Here is a 12,245-nt window from a genome sequence, read left to right on the forward strand (position 1 = left end):
TTCTATTGAAGAAGCGTTAGAAAAACAAGCTGTTCGAAATTTTCGTCACGCACGAATTCCATTATTTCTCCATTTAATGTCTCGTACTGTTTTCTTCAATTTATTTCCACTTACAATAGTTTGCATAAAATGTAAAAATTTAAACTATATATTTTATTCAACACTAGTAGAATTTAACGACATCTAATATTTTTTTCGACAAAAGTCAATATTTACATTATACATTAATAATAATTATTATTTAATGATTATAACAAGAATAAAAATAACTTGTAAAGGCTCGAGTAACATAACTTAACAATTTATAGAAAATTTTAGATGCCCAAATTTTCCAAAGTTTGATCACTTTTTAACATCTTACTTTGTCCTCCGTTTAAATTAAAATCTCACCCCATAGGGTGCAATTTTATCCCAGCTGAGAATCACTGCGTTAATATAAATATTCCTCTTCATAAGAAGGATTTATTTCAATACACCCACATTTATTGCAAGCAGAGTAATCTTATGCATACGTGTGTTCTTAAAAAAAAAAAACATGACGCGTATATAAGTAGAGCTTATTAAGCGAGAGAAGAACACGAATGAAAGTTTGTATTTAAAGTACGTAATTATGATATTTAACATGTTGCTACTCGACGTTGACTGGTAACACACTGATCTGTATTAATTAAAAGGCACAGGCAGTTCCAATTATAATCGACACGTTCAGAAAATGAAGTATAGAAATCTAAATAAAGGAACAATCTCGAAGAACGTATAATAAATCATTATAAATCAATTTTTGGACATTTTTTGGATATGTATTTATCAGCAATTTTGTATTATTCGAAATAAATGACAATTACGTATTTCGTAGGAGTTTTCTTCGAAGTTTCGAATACGAAAATTATTGTACTTGTATCATCTGAAATAGAATTTAAATTATTTGCATTATTTGAAGTATTATTGTTTCTCAATTATTATTGAAAAATTTGGCCTATTATTAAAAATATGCGTATACAAAATCAAAAGTGTTTTTAACTGTTTAAAATATAAAGATTTTAACACTTTTTGGAGTATTTAGAGATTTGGAGGACACAATGACCTTGATCGTGTGAAAGATGAACAAACGTCCACTATTTAAAAAAAAAGCCCAATTATTCTATGTTTAATAAGCATAACCGACAATTCTCAAAGCTTGTAGCTGATTCATTCACCTGCTGTAGATGACTGCAAATTATTACCGATGCCTGATGCTAAATGTTCACGTTTTGCAATTAATCCTCGAGGATACTAATTATTTCTTAACTTATTCTTTGTGATAAAAAATGTGAGAACACGCTTCGATTTACAAACTCAATGGTATTAAATATAGTTACATACGTGAGACCTTTGTCGATTTTAATATTCCTGAAGCCTATTATAATTAATATATCGAATGAAAAAATATATGTAGCCTTACAAACACTCTCTTAAGCAATTCATATTTCTATAGAATCACTCATACAATGTTAATAAATGGATTATAATTGCATAAATGAATCTAATAAAAACACAATCTAATTTAATTTATTTATACCACCAATACATATATTAGGTCCATCAGAAAATTCTGTCTGATAATATCAAATTTCAGGCTGCAATAGGTATGCACATGCTCATTTGAGAGATATGCTGCCATCTCTCTTTATCATTGCATTTATGCACATGTGACCTCTAAATTAACTGAAACAAAAACGTCTCGTGTAATTAACAAATGAAAATTCGAGACTAGGTTGAGAAATTCTGTCGCATCAACCATATTTCAGAGTCCTAGCACCCTTCAATTAGCACTTGCTTCTCTTCTTGTAAAATTTTTTAGGAAAAAAGAAACTTTAAACTGAGACAGATCTTCACCTATAAAGACAAGGCATTTTTCAAAAATTGCCATCACACTAGTATAAGTAACGATAGAAATTATATTGTACAATAAATATTATTAAATGCATGAAAAATATTATTTTCTTTTACTTCACAAACGGACAGAACTCTCCAAAAGACCAAATACATCAGTACATTTTCAAAAATTGATAAGAACCCAAATTACGATAAATTCATCACGTAATCTGCTATCTGAAACGATCGTTTCAAAAAGAACAGTATAAACATGATACAAATAGCAACAACCGCAATAAAACGTTAATTAACAACCAAACAATCTCTATTAGCACAGGCTCAACCACCGATTTGTCTCTGTGATTCTGTTATCTCTTCCTATCGAGCGTGACCATCGCGATTAACTCGCATAATTTCATTGTGAGGATTAACATTGTGAGGAATTAAACGATTATGTATTAATATGCAGACCTCGAAGCGTAATTGGTACCCCGTTGAATATGCGGCGCGTGGCAGCGAATGGAAGCTGGTGGCGGGAAAATTCCGCGACACGGCGTGGCGAAGCGACAGGTATTCTGGCTACGATGTGGAAATAAATATTAATAAACCCATTATCATAGCTGCGTACGCGCGTTTATCATGCGCGGATGTTTATTGGTGATTAATTATCAATTGAAACGAGTTTCTTGGATGCAACCACGACAATGTTGATTGTCAACAAGTGATCATCGACGATCGCGCGTTTTGAGATGGTTTTGGCGAAAGATCGCCATTTTAAGAGAGATGGTACTGGTAAATTTGAAAATTTTAACAACTTTCATTGTGGATTGGATTAGAAAATTTAATATGCAACATGTGAGGCGTTTTGTTGGATTTTTTGTGACGCTGTTCAGATTTTAGGAAGTCGATGGAAGTTAAAAATGGACGCTTTAGGAGAAATTATTTGAAACAATTGTGTTATGATAGTATAGCGCATTTATAAAGATTTGATGAAAGTAATGTCAGTCATGGAAGTATATAGTTCTTAAAAATTAAATTTGAAAAGAAGCACACAAGGGTTTTATACATTTTATAAGCAACCCTAAATAGGAAGGTATAAAAATAGAAATCCTACATAATTTTTTATATTTTTCATTAAACGGGTAAACTTGCATCTGAAAGCATAAATTATAATATTTTGTTCACACTTTTTAGAAACCAAATTTTAAAAAGAATATAAAAATTTTAATTTCTTCATTGAGCTCTAAATAGAAAAGTATAAAAAAACTGTTCTTATGTGACGTTTTATGACAAGGACATCGTCCATCAAATGTATATAATTACTTTTGAAAATATAAAAGATAATATTTTATTTACACCAATTCAATAGTAGAACGCCAGAAAAAAACTCACACAAATTGGACAAAATATAAATTTAATTGCAATGACAAATTTTGTACAGTTCAATATACCTGTAATAAATTTACTTTTAAAATTAAATTCTTTGTTTACTTATGGTTAAATATACGATATACTATAATCACCACCACTTCTAATTTTTAGCCATCAAATGGATCAACAAATGTTGAACAATATTTTTAATCGACTTCTTATAAAAATTTTAAATACTTACTATAATGAATTAAAAGAAATATCTATAATATTTTTAAGCCTTGATAAGCTTAACAATGTATTTACTGTTAATATATTCGGCTACAAAATGTTTTACTTGAAAATAAAAAAAGGGAAATATACAAATTGTATCTTTCATATAATTTAATGCATTAAAATTGAGAAAATTCTCTCCTTCCTATATTAAACACAATTCCCTGTTTCACACAAGTGGAACACTCCAAGATTTCAATGGTATGCCACACTAACAATAAAAAACAATAATACCAAACTTTTAAATAAAACCTAGACGCTCACTGCACTTCTGCCAGAGAAATAATTCCGGATTGACTGCTTATTGTTACTGTGTTAACTGCTGCTGTTAAACTTTAAAGCCATTTGTCCATGTTTTACTCCTGATTAACAAGAATTCAAATAAGATAATTTGATAGGAAAATAACTGAAAATTTTGAATTTGAAAAAAAATTGAAAACTTCTTGAATGCATCTTGCTACGAAAAATGAATCAAATAAATAGTAAAGCATACAGTATAATAATATAATTAATTTTTTAGCCTCATGAAAACCATAATGAAATATTATTCTAAATGAAAAACGCAAACGCTGTTAATCCTTAATTTTGAATTGCAATTGATGCACGACAAATGCAAAAAGTAATGTCACACATTTGACGAAAATAACACTGTCGAATTAGTCAATGAAAAATTGCGCAAGATTGTTGATACATTGTTTAAACGAGAGGTATATGCAACTGTTACGAAAGTACTTACGAAAATGTTTGTGGATGTGCACGATACTTAAAAATGGGTCGCATAAATCATTGAACACGGTAAATTATGAAACCGATCATTTAAATTTCCTGCAAATGAAATTTACTGGGTTTACACTTATTCTACAAAGATAAATCGGTGAATGTGCATAGTCTAGCCAAGTACGTTGATAATAAGTGCTGAAGTAATAATTTATAGCTTACTTAAAAGCAGAATCGTTAATGTTGGAAAAATTTAGCAAAAATACCACACGGCGAAATTTAAACTTATAAATTAATATATTCAATTATTTTTATAAGTTGTAAATCAAGTATAACCGATTAAAATAATAGAAAACGCTAATATAAAATTGATATAATTAAAGGAAAGTACAAAATACTTTCTATAGATATTATTAAAAATTATTTGAAACGATAATTAAAAATAAAAATTATCATTTTAATATGACTTTGGTAATAAATTGGAAACTTTAAAATCCTACGATTTACTAGTTATTCCATGCTATCCAACACTTTTTAACAATTCCACCTCATTCATATTGAATAGCAATTTCTAATGTTATCAGCACGGAATTCGAAATTCTTGTCGTTACGTAAATCAATTACAGGAGTTAACTGATTGACAGTAACACGGATATGATGCATCGTCAGTTAACGCTGACAAGAAAGAAATATTAAACCGCGAGTATTATTATCGAAACGATTTGCACGTATATCGCGATTTATTTTTAAATCATCATGTTTATTAAGACCATTAGTTTATTAGGGTCATTTTTTATGCACCTACTTCTACTGGCAGCCGCCAATTTGACGCATGAACAAAAGCATAAGCAATCTAATTATACGTTATAAACTTAAAAATAGGGATGAAAATATGAGACACACGTTTGTAGAAAGTTTAGATTATTCATATTTTTGTAATCTTCCTTAAGAAATTTGAAATGTGTTAATTAAACGAGTTCTGTAAATTTAGTGTCAACACATTCGCACGAGCATGTTTTTCACAAACTTTTTATATGAATCAGAATATTTTTGTGATCTAAAGATCTTTTGACAAAAGTCTATTAAAACTGTAATAATTGTACCTAAAAATTTCTCGATTTTTAACTAAGAATTCATTAAGAGTGCGCGCACATCAGGCAAAACGAGAGTACTCGTTTCTCGATGACAACGTTTATAATTAAATAACGAGAATTTCCGTTTAACGATGCGAATGCGTTAAGAAAGCAAATTTCGATGTGTTAAATGTGTGGCTGTTTCCTGTCGAATATGAAGCGGACGTGGGTTTGGCAGTAAAATCGAAAGCGTTGTCAATTAAAATGAAAGAGAAAGTAGAATTAAGGTTAGGACTGTAATTAAAATGAGAGTCGGGGCGTAAATCATGTTTGTACCACTATAATTGATACCCAGTTCCAATATAAAAGAGAATAAAAATGTGGATTATCGTTTGCAGTTAATAAAATTAATATTAATATCTCAGATAGCATAACACATTTTAGTTGTACGTTAAGTAACATTGATTAGTACAAATTGACGTTTGTGGTTGGGCAAGAGTCGAATTGTTAATTCAAATATTTGATTTTGGAAGCATTTTCATTTTTAGGGCGTCCATGTTGCTTTTCTACTTAAATATAAATAAAATGGTACGTAAAATAATTATTATTTGAATAACATCTGATTATCAAGGATATTGATGTTTGAGAATGTCTATCGTGATACTTTTGTGAAGTATTGTGTAATTTACTGTTGCACAAGAGTATATTTGATAATATTTCTCTTATAAACAATTTAACGGTAACGCACAGTTGTATTAAACAAGAAATAATAGCAATTTATATAACAACTGTATTATTAAACTACTTCGTAAGAATTATTATTATTTGCTATTCGATATACAATCGATGACTGACAATATAAACATTTTGAATTTCAAAATCTCTCGACCCAAATAATGCAAAATTAATAATATTTGTACGTGAAGAAATCACATAACAAGTCTCGCAGTATGTGCTTCCTGAACTCGTATAAATGTTATCAAAATTTACGGCCAAGTGATATGCCGAACCTGTCACTCGAAATAAACTGAAATTTTATGAATGTTTCAACAATCGTCGACTTTTCAGCATTCTTAAACGAATGTGCAGTAAGACTTTCCAACATTTTTCTTAAAACAAACTTCTTTACGAAACGTATCGTTTCTAATGCTGCGAGAGAATGTTTAGAAAATTTAAATTACGTAATTTGTATAAATAATAATTAAAAACCATACAATGTTGCAAAAGTATTTAAAATTTATAATAACAGACAATAAACGCAATCTATTATCCCTCAATAGCTATTAACAGAGCGTTTAAAAGTAAATAACATTTTACAACATTACCAAATTTTTTAAATATACTATATCACATATTTATAAATTAATTCAGAGCAATAAACGAAAATAATTTTATCGTAATACAATTTAAGAACAAGGAAACGAGGAAGAGTTTCAGTTTCCATTAAAACTTTTCGGCTTGGATCTCGAAAAAAAGCCATAAATGAAATCGTTACTCGGTTGGTATTGCTAATTATGTTTACTGATACAATTCTCGTAGCAAAAAGCGATGCTCGTTTGCAATTGTACGTACACGTTACGAGACGCGCACAGATGCAACGCGGGCGAAGTTTTACGTGACTTTTGAAAATATTCGCGCAACAAGCGGTGCGTGATTTCCTCGGTTTTCAGCGTGGTTCCATGACGAATGTGATAAACAGAAGGAGAAACAATATTAACACGTTAATTACTCGCGAACTTATCTTTAGTAGCAGCACCATTTCGGTATTTTCGATATTAAACCGTTTCACTGCTGCTCTATTCGCCCGAGACTGATCCGATTTGCGCGCTCCGGTTTTTACTGCCGCTTGCGCCGCAGTTCGAAAGTGGCTACGATTTTCGTCGCATTTCACGAGGAGCACGAAACAATCGTAAGTATTCCAAACGATACCAATGATATTTCAACGAATTTCAAACAAATCGTCAAATATAACATCAAACTCTCTGAAACAATGTTACAATACATTCTTGTTTTAGTATGGAAATTAGAAAAATTAAAAATGCTTTGGATTTAAAAATTATATATCGTTATTTGGTATTAATTATTTGACCAATTTTAGTATTGAAAGCGAAATTACAAAAAGTATAAAGAAGTTAAAAAAGGAAATTAAATTTCGTCGCTAAATTACTTCCCTGCTTAAAAAAGAAAATGAAAACAATTGTTGAAAGTTACACGCGCATACTTCACCTTCTCACGTCTTTGGCCACACATGTGGACATTATTTTTTTATTACTATTAATGGTCAGCGACACAAATAAAATCGTTATCATTTTTTCCGCATTTTTTTGCTTTTCGAATTCCTATAAATATAAAACAAATCGTAATAAACCAAGAAGTTCAGTCATTCCTGTCCTCGCTCTAAAAAAAAATCATGCCTGAGGAGGATGAGCGCCACACGGAGCACAGAAGCGAACTTCGTCCCCCAATAATCATCCCACCTGTGGTCACATCACAAACTTGCCTTTATAATTCACCGACGAACTCATTAAATTATCCTGTTGCGTCCCCTGGTGCGGAAATCTGCGGGATCGTGGCCGTGTCACAACGAGGAACTCTCTCACACGCGTAAAGCCGAGAACCTCGTCTCGATTTCTTTCTTCCCGCGCGGGAAACGATGGAGAAAAAAAAAAAGAAGAAACCGTCGATGCGAGTTGCAGGGGATGATGGGAGGGGAAAAAAAAACGAAGCGACTCGTGGTTGACGCGCAAAGTGAAACCGTAACGTGTACCGCGTTGCGAGCAGTTTGCGGGAGCGTAGTTTCAGCTGCATGCACCGTGGATGCCTGCCGCGAAACTACAATTCGCCGTAAAATCGTGCGAACGCAAAAGCCACCTGCTGCCGGCGGTGTATGTAAATCCTGGCCCTGGTGGGGCGGAACAGGTTGCTCGAGCAAACCGCGCGAGCGATAGGCAAAAAAATGAAGTCACCTCCACCCGCACCCGATCCGTTCGGTCGTTTGCGAGTCCGCTGTTTCCCGTTGAGGTGTTCTCCGCGCGAGAGAGCTTGCGTTTCCGGTTTCGAGAACGGTCCTGTTTAACACAGCTCGCGTGGACATTGGTCGAGCCACAAATATCCGATGTTATGGCTATGCTCGCGACTCTATATTGGGTCCTGCGATTGATTTTTGGGATTCTTGAAACTTGTTCGATTTGAATAAGAATATGTAAACGAGTAACGATTTGTTTTAGTTCAGATTGGTTTCGATTCGAGCAACACGCACCGTTGTTGGGCTGTGTTTGTACTGCTCGTTGGAATGCGTTGTTTATTGGCTGTTTTGATAAAAAGCAATCCGAGCATTTGAATAAAGAATACAGAGCGAAGTGAAACGGAACGAGAGATTTGAATTGTTATTATTTTCGAGCGGCCATTTATGCAACGTTATCATGTAACAGAATCACATACTTATGGCACGTTGGTGTGGCTAGATATGTTATTCAACTTGTCTCCTGCAGTTTTTCTACTCGCATACAATACTTTCCATGTGTCACTGTTGTAATACCTGTAAAAACTGTGACCAATTGTTTTCACTGCGTTTCTATGTGAAATAAAAATGATTCTAGGCTACTTATAATCGTCAATTTCGTATGCACCAACCGATTACATTTGTTAGTTGCTATTTGACATGAAACAAATTTCATTGCTACATTTAACAAAACTTTGAGAATTGAAAGAGAAGAAAAATATTATATAAAATAAGTAGAATTCTTAGAAGTACAACGAAAGCCTTATAACAATTTCTTTGAGTCAAACTTGATTGGATTCCTGGTTGAACGAAGTCAAAGGATCAAGTACAACACGTTTCAAATTCCAAAGAAAGGTGTTATTCACAAGGTACGTAATTTCTAGTCTAACGTGAAGTGCTGAATTCAGTAATTATGAATATAAAGAAGCTCGTCTGGTTCCTTGGATCTGGTGTTTAAAGAATTTATAAAGAGTTTAGAAAAGAATAATTCTAAAGGTTCGAGAAAGTAGCAAAGGGTCAAAGATGAGACATAAAGTAGAAACAACACAAGGGATGAGTAATATTTAGGATATACGATCACTTGAAATAAATCGGTATTTACAAAGGATACTGATGTTAAATATGGCTGATGAAATAGTAATTTGGCATCCAACAGCATTACCACTATTCTTCACCAAATTAAATAACTCTCAACTAACTTACAGCCATCTATGTTTGCCGTTTACCATCATTTTTCTTAAAATTACATGATAAAGAGTGCTTTCTTAAGTTTTCAAATTTTTAGAACAAATTGTTGTATCCAATCATAACTAATTCGAATTTTTGAACATCCATCACGTTGCTGCAGTAGCTTCACCGTAATTACCAAGCGGGTAGCCAATAAGTAAGTACATAATGCAACGGAGGAGAAGGTTAACAAATGCTACGCGTATTGTACATACTGTTTGCTCGCATAAACGACCGTTCCTCGTATGAAGAGCAAAAGATAAATAAACATTGAAGAAGTCGTTGTCATCGAAAATGAGGAATTATATTGGGAAAACGATTAGCAATCATTGCCCTAACTAATGAAAGGAAAGCTACTTAAAATTACAGAACAAATAAGAAGGTGCGAACTTGTTGAATTAAGATTTATTAAGGTCGTCTGATAGCAAGTAGGAAGATTCCATTCTCAGACTCTTATGTGAACTTGAGGGAGTTTCAGGGTAGAAAAATGTATCGTGCCACGAAATATGAAGTGAAAAATTGTTCACTTTTAATTATTGACACTATTGCACTTTAAAAATCGTAAATATATAATAGTGTATTGTAACAATTCCTCTTTACAACAAATTCGTTTTCAGAATCTGACTCAAGTTGTTTGTCGTTTCACTTTCGTTCACTCGAATTCTCCCATACGCGAAACCCACTCTGATAAGCGTCTCGACAGTCTCTACTGTGAATATATAGAACACTTATTCGAGACTTATGTATGACACGATTTAAAGGGACCTTTGGATAAGACTGTAGTTTTATTGGAAGTATAAAAAGTGACAGCGTGTAAAATCAAATTTTATAGAATTCTTCGATTAAGTAAAAAGATATTGTACTATATACATGTATTACTCAATTGAGAATTAGAAATATTTGATAACATGCGTCAATTGAAAAGAATGTTCGTTGCGATCCTTGAACTTCTGTTGACAATAATGGTTTCAATGCTACGTCAGAAATTTACATTGATATATTACATGGATAATAAAGATGAATATAGATATAAAGGTACAGAAAATGGTGTCAAGGAAAATTAAATGTTAAACGGAATGTTAGCTTAAATTGTATAAAGAATTGAAGCAAACCATTTTCAAGTGTATTAGACCCATCGTTTAATGGTAAAAGTTCATTTCGTTTATGCGTATTCTTGCGCAGTAGAAATAATGTTTGAAATCGAATTTTTAGAGAATTTGTTTCTTGGTGCTTGTTTATGCTCTCTTCTCTTGTGATAAAGTAGGTCTTCGCTAGATGAATCTTTATCGACATTTCCAATCTATTGGCAGAGCATTAATTTAGTTTGAAGTTAAGTCTTTTTCCTATTTTTTAATTTATTTTTATCAAATTTATGATTCTATTTACAGAATTCTATAAAATATATAACATTTTAATATTTAAATAGTTTAAAATTACATACGTGTTTAATATTGTAGGAAAAGTACAATACATACAATATGATTATCAGATAGTAGAAGTTGCATAGTCTTCATTTCTATTAATCAAAATGTCTTAATTTTAGAACATTTGTACATTTCTTGTGAACTTATTTAATCTTATTTCTGATATCAATCGAGAAGTAATTAAACAATGAGTCATTCTTCTCGCGATATAATATTATATACACTTATCACTAAACACATTGTCACTGTTTTCTAAATGATTCATACAGAAGACAAACACAAAATTTCGTAAATATCTTACAATTTTGCGCGCTGATTGAAACCATTAAATATCAAGACTGAATCACATAAGAGTTACAAGATGTTTCTTTTTAGATCATTAGATTTAGTGTAAAAATATTTTTCTATATTTCTCTACGAAAAATATTTTGAATAATGTTTTTTAGGGACTCTTTTAACATTTCCAATAACGAATTAAGTATAATCATTAGTCTTAAGAAACGATATTTAATAAAAACCCACACTTTCCTTTATAAATGAGATGTGTTGCTCTCGAAAATGAAATTTTCATTTATTTTGACAACCATTCGAGCTCAAAAATTTCTTTTGCAATGAGAAAATGAGATACACATATAATTCCTATTTTACAAAAGATCATTTACTTTGAAATCGTATCTATAAAATGAATTTACTTATAGTATGAAGATATTAAAATTAACATTGCAATTGAGTTGTAAATAATCGTTGCACGACGCGTGTGAGCAACATTCTGAATGACGATACGCCTGATAATTGATCAACAATCGATAACAAGGTTCAACACATTATTGCATCGCTTGTGTAATTTTTATTCTATCACTTATTATAAATATTGTTGATTTAATATTTTATTGCGTGAATATCTTCCTTTAACAATGAATAAAATTTAATTGAACAAGATTTGTTGAGATGAAACCGAAGAAGCAACAACTTTGCATGATACTGACTACACACAGTAACGCTGTCCTTTTGAAACGAACACCATGTATGTAGAGCATCATTAATCACGAAAACTGGCGAAACGAAAAATTGCATGCAAAATTTGTCGCGTGCATACCTTCATCTCGCTTTTTACAATTTTGTAAACACTTTCTGTAAATTTGCAAATGTTTAATGGCAGAAAGTATACATTGGCAAATTCCATTTAGCTCATTTGACAATGGCTGAATTTGCACCGTTCGTGCCTTCGCTGATATGACTGTATGCTTTACTGCATCCATATTTAATCCTGCTAAAATGAAGAATGCGTACAAAGAAGATGGAAAA

This window comes from Xylocopa sonorina, chromosome 12 (genome assembly GCF_050948175.1).
Source record: "Xylocopa sonorina isolate GNS202 chromosome 12, iyXylSono1_principal, whole genome shotgun sequence".
Taxonomy (NCBI): Eukaryota; Metazoa; Arthropoda; class Insecta; order Hymenoptera; family Apidae; genus Xylocopa; species Xylocopa sonorina.